This window comes from Tupaia chinensis, unplaced genomic scaffold (assembly GCF_000334495.1).
Source record: "Tupaia chinensis unplaced genomic scaffold, TupChi_1.0 Scaffold149851_1, whole genome shotgun sequence".
In the NCBI taxonomy this organism is placed as follows: domain Eukaryota; kingdom Metazoa; phylum Chordata; class Mammalia; order Scandentia; family Tupaiidae; genus Tupaia; species Tupaia belangeri.
Genome location: NW_006209696.1, coordinates 1613273 through 1623429, shown reverse-complemented (window position 1 = coordinate 1623429; position 10157 = coordinate 1613273). Strand labels below are relative to the sequence as shown.

Sequence of the window (10157 nt, the reverse complement as noted above, 5' to 3'; positions counted from 1 at the left end):
GCTAGGTTGCAGGCGTGAAGGTGAGGTCAAACAGGGTGGCCAGGTACCTACCGCACTGGCAGGGCATGTGCCCAACGAAGGATCACATCCACTCACCTCAATTTATACATTTTTTTAATGTATAAATTTTCCATTTCAAGAATCTCTTTACAGTTGTGTATGTGTATGTGTCTATTAATTAGTGTCAGAGGGACATACATGCTTTTCAGAGAGAGAGAGAGAGACAAATTATATTTAGAAGCTTTATGAACTAAGAACTGAAGTGAAAATGCCATTGACTAGAGTGAATACATCAAGTAACCAAGTACGCTTTGTTGCATAAATCAATATTTACCATTTACCAAACTAATGAGTGCAACTACATATGTGTGTAGTTATTCTTTTTCTTTCTTTTTTTATATTGAGGCGTTTTTTCTTATTGTTTTAAAGACCCACATTTTAACTTGATTGGAAGAGTAAACACATAGTTTTTTGTGAAATGCACAAAATAGGATGGCCATCGGTAAGTTTATTACAAATGTCTCTTTTTTTATATACTTTATTTTATTTTAATTTCTTTTATACATTCGATCACATACTTCACTTAGCTTGTAAAGAGAATGTTCCAGCATGAATACATTTCTCACCAGTCCAGTTAGGGATACTGTACTTGTTATTATCAACAGATAATAATCTATTTCTGTGTCCCATAAATGTCTTGCCTTTCTATTTTTCTCCTTAATATCTTTCCTCAGACTCTCCTCCTTCTCCCACCCTCTTCCCACAGTGTATCTATAACTATTTTCTATGTTTCTATATCCTCTACTCTTCCATTTCAGATAGTCAATATATATTAAGTGGAGAAATACAGTGTCTCTCTTTCATAGCCTGGTTTGCTTCACTCAGCAGTAAATCTTCCATATTCATCCACTTTCTATCAAAAGCCAGGGTCTTGTTTTTTTTTGTTTGTTTGTTTGTTTGTTTAATGTCTGAGTAGTATTCCAGAGTATATGTGCCACAGTTTTTCTTTTTTTTTTTAAGAATTATTTTATTTAACTTTATTTATTTTAATTTGACCAAGGAAGGAGAGAGAGAGAAAGAGAGAAAGTGAGAAAGCAAGCCTTCAGGTCCAGGCCTTGAACCATGGTTGTCCATGTGGGAGTCCAGCACCCTTAACCACCACACCACCTGCTGGTCCCAGTGCCACAGTTTTTCAATCCATTCTTATTATGTTCAAGGACATTTAGGTTGGTTCCATACCTTAGCAATTATGAATAAGGCCGCAATAAACATAGATGTGTAAACACTTTTCCGACTAACTGTTCTGTCCTTTGGTTAGATACCAAGGTGTGGGATTGCTTGGACTCCCACATAGTTTGAGTCCCAGATCTCGAGGCTTGCTTTCTCACTTTCTCTCTCTCTGGTGAGCACATGTGCTCTATAACAAATTAAAAGCAATAATAATTATAAGAGAGATAGAAAGTGAGAAATCACCCCCCGGGGGGATGGCCCTTCTCCTCCATTCTTCTCTCAGGATGTTGGGCACGCATGCACACGTGCCTGGTGCGAGTTTAAGCCACCGGGCCCAGTACTTGAACCGCGGTCTACTACGTGGGTGTCTAACAACGTAGCCATTACGCTAACAGCTGGCCCCTATTTGTAGATCTTTGAAGAACCTCCATATTGTGTTCCCCAATGACTGGACTAGTTTATTCCCACCAGTAGTGTAGGAGAATTCCCCTTTCACCACACCCCTGACAGGACTTGCCATTTTTTGGTATTTTAGTCTTAGTCATTCTGACTGAGGTTAGGTGGTATTTCATTGTGGTTTTGATCTGGATCTCCCTTATAATGAGGAATGTTGACCATCTTTTCATATGCCTTTTAGATGTTCTTATGCTTTCCTTAGAGAATTGTTTAATGCTCATTTCCCCACCTTTTAATTAAGTTGATCTTTTTTTTTTTTTTCAGATAAGCTGCTTGAATTCCCTGTGTATTCTGGTTATCAGTCCCTTATCTGAAGCATAGTTTACAAAAATATTCTCCCGTTCCAAGGGCTGTCAATTCACACTAAGTACTACATCTTTTGCCATGCAGAAAATTCTTAATCTGATATAATCCCAAATGTCTATTTTGGAATTATTGACTGTGTTTCTTTCTTTAAAAGTATTTTTGGTCACAAGCATTTGATAATGAGAGTTTAAACATATGTAGACAGGGTTTATGTGATTTATGAAACATTGAATGTGGGGTACATTAACAATAATATGTGTGTTTCTCAAACTTATTTGATAATTGAGACTTTATTTTTATTAATTCCCTTGTATTACATATAATATATGTTAATAATGTCTGAATTTTGTTTACTAATTCTTACTTTTAATGGAAATGAACATGTATAGAACTGCTAAATATTTTTAAGGTTTAAGAGATAATTGTGAAATAATTGACCTTGACATCATAAGGAGATTTATAGAAAATGTTCCATATCAGTTTTCACCCAATTTAACATTTTTAATGAAGGGGAGCATTATCACTTTCATCCAATCTCATATTATCATTATTTCTCTGGCTTACATTAACTTGAACTTATAGAGAAATAAATTATGAAGAGCTTCCCAACAACTAGAACAAGGGAATCACTAAAAAATGGAAGTTTCTCTCTAAAACTTTCAAACAACAGAGGAAAGATTCTTTCTAAGATATGTAAAAACCGTCTATGTCTTCTATTAGGTAACCCTTTAGGCACATTCAATTTCTTGGTCACCATAGGAGACAAGAGATTATAAAGAAGGTTGACATCTATGTCTTTAATAGGTGTTATGTTAGAAAGTGATTGGAAGTCATGCAACCAGATGGCCTTTCTTTTCCCAGCTTGAATGTTTCTGTAAAACTTTACCTCAATATCTGTACTATGGAGTAATGATATAAAACTGACATAGCCATAGGCTTTAAGTTGCTTTAAATATATTCAAATCCTAGACATAGCTGTTTTACTGTCACATAGATGGATATTAAACATGACTAAATTATTCATTCTGAAGTTGCCTAAATATAAAAAATGCCTAGGTATTCGTAATAGAGTCAGGAGAATTTTTTATGCAATCTTTGAGAAATGTGTTTAAGCTTATGGAACTTAAAGATAATTGTCTACTTCTATCTAGCAACATATCTCATTTATATGAAGCAAGCTATAGAGAAAAGTATTGTTTAAAATTACCCTAGAGGAGGGACCAGCAGCTGGCATAATGGCTATGTTGCTGGCCTCCCACATAGTCGACCATGGTTCGAGTCCCAGACCCAGTGGCTTAAACTCACACTGGGCACATGTGCATGCATGCCCAAAACCCCAAGAGGAGAATGGAGGAGAAAAGACTGGCGTGGCCATCCCCCCTGGGGCATGATTTCTCACTTTCTGTTTCTCTATTTCTCTGTCTTTCTGGCGAGCACATGCACCCTGCAGCAAAAAACCTCTCCGAAAAAAAAAAAAAAAATACCATAGAGGAAAAGAGCTCTTGCAATGAAACACAATACTATTAGTTTTGAGGACTAATATTGAATATTAGTATAGTGAGGTAGATAAATGAGACACAAATGAAAAAGAACAATTAAAGAAATAGTAGGAAAAAGAATAATCAATTTATGATAAGTCAATGAAATATAATGGATTTTTAACTTTATGTATTCATTCACTTATTTATTTGTTTTAATTTGACCAGTGAGGTACAGAGCTAAAGAGAGAGGGAAAGTGAAAAAGCAAGCTGCCAGATCTGTGACTTGAACCATGGTTGGCCATGTGGGAGTCCAGTGCTCTTAAACACCACACCACCTGCCAGCTTCAAAATATAATGCATTTTAAGCATAAATAAGAGAATGAAGTTGGGCATAATAACAGAAATTTTGGTATTTTTTCATTTGTAAAATATATTATTGATAAATAAGATCACACCTGTAAGACGGGCTTCTAACATATTCACACATAAATCTATACCATCAAGAAATAGAAAAGCTGAAGCAGAATTCTGTCATTCACACATTTTATCCATCATCATCTCTGCTTCCTAGAAATGACTACAAAATTATTATTTTTCAATGCTTATATCTGCTTGGTGTGATAGCAGGGACACAAGAACTGCTGGAATACCCTGGCTTTACTTTTAAAGAAAGTGATAATATTGGGATGTACATATCTTTATGACACACCTTCCTTTCTGCATATGACAGAGAACACATAGTATTTTTCTTTCTGCTCCTGACTTATTTTCCTTAACATAATGCCCTCCAGGGTCATCTATTCAACCTCAAATGACAATACACCATTGTCTTTAATGATTGAGTAGTATTCCATTGTGTGCACGTGTGGGTATGTCTGCAAGCATACCACATTTTATTTATCCATTTGCCTATTGAAAGACATTTAAGTTTATTCCATATCTGGGCTGTTGTGAATAGTGCTGCAATCAACATGAAACTGTAGATACCTTTAAGACATTCGGATTTCTAGTCCTTTGAATATATGCCTGGTAGTAACACTGCTGAATCATAAGGAAGTTCTATTTTTAAGTTATTTGAGTAAACTCCATGATTTTTTATGATGGCTGTACTAACTTACATTCACACTCAGAATACTTTTCTCCATGTCTTTGCAAGAATTCATTATATTAGTTTTTTTTATAATAGCCATTCTAATTGGAATAAGATAATATCTCATTTTAGTTTTATTTGCATTTCCCTGATGATTAGTGATGTGAGGTTTTTTTAAATACATTTTCTTGTCTTTTTTTTTGAGAATTGTTTATTCAGACCATTTATCTATTTTTTTAAAGAATTATTTTATTTAATTTTATTCATTTTTTTAAAAAAACTTGATCAGAGAGAGATGGGGTGAGGGGGGAGAGTATGAAAGTAAGCCACAAGCTCTGGGACTCAAACCATGGTTGGCTATGTGGAAGTCCAGTGCCTTAACCACCATGCCACCTGCTGGCCCCATTTGTCCATTTATTAAATTGGATTATTTGTGTTTATTTTACTATTGAGTTATTGATGTTCCTTGTTCATCCTGGTTATTAATCCCTTGTTGGATGTACAGTTTGCAGATATTTTCTCCCATTCCATAGATTGTATATTCTGTTGATTCTTCCTTTACTAGGGAGAAGTTTTAGTTTTATGTAATTCCATTTGTCTGTTTTTGTTTTTGTAAATGACTGAGATGATGGATCTAATAATTACCCTGATTTAATCAACATATATGGTATTCTTGCAATGAGAAATCACATTGTACCTCACAAATACATACAATTTTATATCAGTAACAAGTTATGTTTATAGGGTAATAATAAATTGTGGATAAAAGAAGCAAAGTAATTTTTATAGAGGGGAAGTGGAGAAAAGAATATATAAGGTGCACATTATGTTTCACATGGACATTGAAGAGGAAAACATTCACACACAATAAACTTGCTTCCTGAGTAATCTTCTTTGATATATTTCTTCCCAGAGTGAGACAAAGACAGAGAAGCAGAACTTCCAAGAAAGTCATTATGCTATTACCCATCCTCATCTGCAGCTAGTCAAGTATTATGAGTACTTGAGTGTGCTCTGTGTACTGAAGTAGGTTTCCAGACTTGAATCAGGAACTTTTCCATGTAGAATTGTCTCACAGAGCAACTTGTTTTACTGCTGTACCACTTTGTGGCCTTAGTGCTGCGTAGTCTTTAGGTGTTAATCTTTTTAAATTCTTTTTCTTTCACAATTTTAGAATAAGGTGAAACATTAAACATATTTTAAAGTATTTTACTTCTTTAACGTTCTAGACTTATGTTCAGTCTGTAATGGTACATGTGTGGGTGTGAAAGAGAGAGTATGTGTGTGTTTCTCTCGTTTTTGCTGAGAGAGTACAAGAACTAAACATCTCTAAGATATATTAAGTCCCTTTTGGAATTAGGGAGAATACAAACAACATTGTCTCAAATTTCTCAGAAGTCCTTTTATATCATTCATTTAATCCTCATTAGACAATGATCTCTTAGGCAATTAGAGACATTATAGACATCAGTTAAAATCTGCACATATTTTACACTATCATTATGCCCTATTAAGCATTTAATGCTTAAAATAGAAGAGAGATATATTTTTCTGTGGGCCAAAAATAACATTAAAAATGGATCTAAAAATAATCCCAAACACATAATTTCTCACCTCTGGTTGACTCCAGACTTACCTAATTAAATATTCTTCTCCCAAGGAACATGTGTAACTAAAGTTTTATGGAGATAATATCTTCTTAGACTTAGTTTCGAGGGCCTAATTTTTCTTCCAGGTAGAAAACTAGAGAAATAGTATTGGTGCTACATGCTTAGTGGACAAATTAACTAACAACTATAGTCCAGATATAAGATCAGAGATATAAATTTTTGTGCTGCCCTCTACTTGACATCCCTCCATTACAGTATGACTTCTGTCATACGGGTTACCCATCCTACAAGTTACTGCATCAGAAACATGTGGTTTCACACTTACTGGTTCATCCTTTTCCAAAATGTAATCACAGTAGTTTCATCCAATAAGTTGTTAGTTCTGAGTTAGACATGCTCTGTTAAAGTATGTTGACAAGCTGAAGTGCAAAGAACATCAAAATTTCTATTTATAAAAAGAAATAAAAATTTTCCGACGATAAAAGCCAATATATAATGCTAAATGTGAATTCATTAAACTTAAGTTTAAGAAATATACTATGCAAATCATAGGAAAAATATTTTTCATCTATTTTATATAAGAAACTATTATTTAAATAAAGTAAAAGTAAAAGTAGTATTTATTAGTATTTTAAGTGATTTAACAGATTGAGTATGTGTGTGACCCTGAAGGGTTACACCATCTAGCTAGAAGCTGCAGTCTCCCCCAATACTAAACAAAGGAAGGTTTCTACTAAAATAACAGAATAATACATTGCTGCTCAATCTTGAATTTTTGCCTAATTCTTTGATACCCACATCTGCTTAGCTCATTAACCTCACTCAAATGGACATAGTCATGCAGAAATAATATAGACATCTTTAGAATCTCATTTACTAATAAAATCTTGTTGACTACTTCATATATATTACATTATTCTTTACTATATTTCAGTTTCAACAGTATTCTGATAACAGTCCTAATAATTTAACTTAATATAGTTTTTCCCCCCTATACAAATGGACCACCTTTTGAACATTATTATTCAACACACTATGCTATCCAGAGAGGCCTAATACCTGGTAGTTAAATGCAGGAATTTTGAAATAAAAAAGCATCTCTGTTTGCCACATCACTGAAGTATTGTGAGAATTAAACGCACAATCCATGTAGAATACTTAAAATACATGCATAGAAATTCAATAATTATTGTTTTATTACTAACAAAGAGGACTTTTTAAAACTTACTCTATGAGAGATTGTGCAGTCTTCTAATGGTGCAGCTCAGTTTAATAGGGTTCTATGTTTTTACTGGATGCCAAGACCCCAGATGATAATGAAATACAAATTTTACTTTTATTTTGTTTCTTAATATCTTCCTTATGCATATATATTTTTGATTCATTGCATGTCCTCTTTTAATATAACATATATTCCACAAGAGTAGAGACTTCAATCATTTCTGCAGATCTAATAATCCCTCAGTTTCTTCATATACTTTAGTCTTGATAAATATTTCATTAGAGAGACCAGCAGTTAGCATAATGGCTATGTCACTGAACTCCCACGTAGTTGACCGCGGTTCGAGTCCCAGACCCGGTGGCTTAAACTCACGCTGAGCGCTTGTGCGTGCATGCCCAAGATCCCGAGAGGAGAATGGAGGAGAAGGGATTGCGGCGTGGCTATCCCCCCTGGGGGGTGATTTCTTGCTTTCTACCTCTCTGTCTCTGTCTGTCTGGCGAGCGCACACGCCCTATAGCAAAAACTTCTTAAAAAAATATTTCAATAGATAACAAATAATTGTTTTCCTTAAGAAATTTGCATGTGGAGTGAGAGATCAGACCAAGAAGAAACTGAAGAAATTCTTAAATGTCTGAGGTGAAATGTGAACATCTTTTCTAACAGAAATATCATAAAAGATTCTGATAACATTTCAAACTCAGCTTAATGGAGCAATAAAGGATATAGACATTTGCTAAAATTTAAGCAAGTTTAATACTGGCCAGTAGAATTGTGACTCAGATTAACAGTCTTCTGGTTTAGTGATACTTTTGGTAATTTCTACATTGAGCAAATACTACTTTTTACAATAAGAAAAAAAACATATGCTCAATTAAGTTTTAAAAATCTCCAGCAATTTCTAGACCAGTTTTAAGTTGTCAATATCACAGAATTCCAGGTGCTATTTTTTTCAGCATTTACCACTGAACTTGTACATGGTGTTTTTTCAACTTTCTTCAAGTCAAGGATGTTCATTGTCTGTCTGTTATCTGAAGACTATGAAGACTTTTCACTAACTGAATTAAAAATTGTATTTCTTGATCTCTGAATAGCTCAATTCTTACAAGGTACAAATTTCTTATTCTTTCACCTTTTTAACATTGTTTTATAATACAGATGTTGGATTTGTTCCAGTAAGTGTACCATCTTGTAAATTCATTTCAGTAAATGATGTTTACTTCCCTATGGAAGGAGCACTGAAAACTTATTTAAAACCATTTGTATGTTTTCCTTGAACTGTCTGTATCAAGACATGTTACTTAGAGATATTCATTCACTTTATAATTTTGATTGCAAAATATTTTGTAAATATACTTTTTTTACTTTTCAAACAACAAATCTCCTGTGAATGAAGATTTCTTTCTCTTCTATCAATCTATACTTGTTTATAGTAGTGATTTTCATATTATAATGCAGTAGATTTTTATTTATGCCTTATTTTATTTCATTTTTTAAATTTTTGTCATAGAGTGTGTGCATTTTCTTTCTTTTTCTTTCTTTCTTCTTTTTTATTTACATTTTTTAAAAATACATTCAATCACATTGTTTAGCTTACAAGGTGATTTGGAGTACACATGCTCATGTGATGGCATCTGGCTGGCTAGCTGCTGTCCCTGTGGTGGCACCCTCGCAAAGGCTGCCTGTGTTTGGGCCAATGGCCCAAGTGTGCCGTGGCTTGGAGGAGTGGGACGTGGCGTCTGAAGCCCTCCTTACACGTAGCCGTGAGTTTCCTGATCGACTCCAGCATCATGATTACCTCCCAGATACTTTCTTTTTGGGATTTGGGTGGCTTTTCTTCATGCGTCAATTTGTTTAAGGACTATGAGGTGCGTCAGTATGTTGTACAGGTGATCTCTTCTGTGACTTTTGCATTTTCTTGCACCATGTTTAAGCTCATCATCTTTGAAATCTTAGGACTACTGAATAGCAGCTCCCGGTATTTTCACTGAAAAATGAACCTGTGCATAATTCTGCTGATCCTGGTTTTCATGGTTCCTTTTTACATTGGCTATTTTTTCGTGAGCAGCATTTGGTTATTGCATAAACAGCGACTGCTTTTTTCCTGTCTCTTAGGGTTGACATTTATGTATTTCTTCTGGAAATTAGAAGATCTATTTCCCATTCTAAGCCCCAAACATGGGATCCTGTCCGTAGAACAACTCATCAGCAGGGTTGGTATGATTGGGGGGACTCTCAGGGCTCTCCTCACTGGATTTGGTGCCGTCAACTGCCTGTACACTTACAGTCGCACTTCCTCAGGAATGTGACTGATACAGATATTCTAGCTCTGGAACGGTGACTGCTTCAAACCATTGATATGATCATAAGTAAAAAGAAAAGATGAAGTTCTGTTCCCAGCACATTTCCTTCATTTTAGCTGGAATAATCATCATCACGTCCATCAGAGGACTGCTCATCACTCTTACCAAGTTCTTTCATGCCTTCTCCAGCTGTAAGTCCTCCAATGTTATTGTCCTGCTATTAGCACAGATAATGGGCATGTACTTCGTCTCTTCGGTGCTGCTAATCCGCATGAGTATGCCACTAGAATACCGCACCATTATCACTGAAGTCCTTGGAGAACTGCAGTTCAACTTCTATCACCATTGGTTTGATGTGATCTTCCTGGTCAGCGCACTCTCCAGCATACTGTTTATCTGACTCACAAACAGGCACCAGAGAAGCATATGGCACCTTGAACTCATGCCGATACATATTGTGAG

General features: G+C 35.0%; 1 pseudogene; it reads left to right on the top strand.

The window, feature by feature from the left end:
- The first annotated feature begins 492 nt into the window (after positions 1–492).
- LOC102485066 (Golgi pH regulator-like) lies at positions 493–9778 on the top strand (annotated as a pseudogene).
- The last annotated feature ends 379 nt before the right edge of the window (positions 9779–10157 follow it).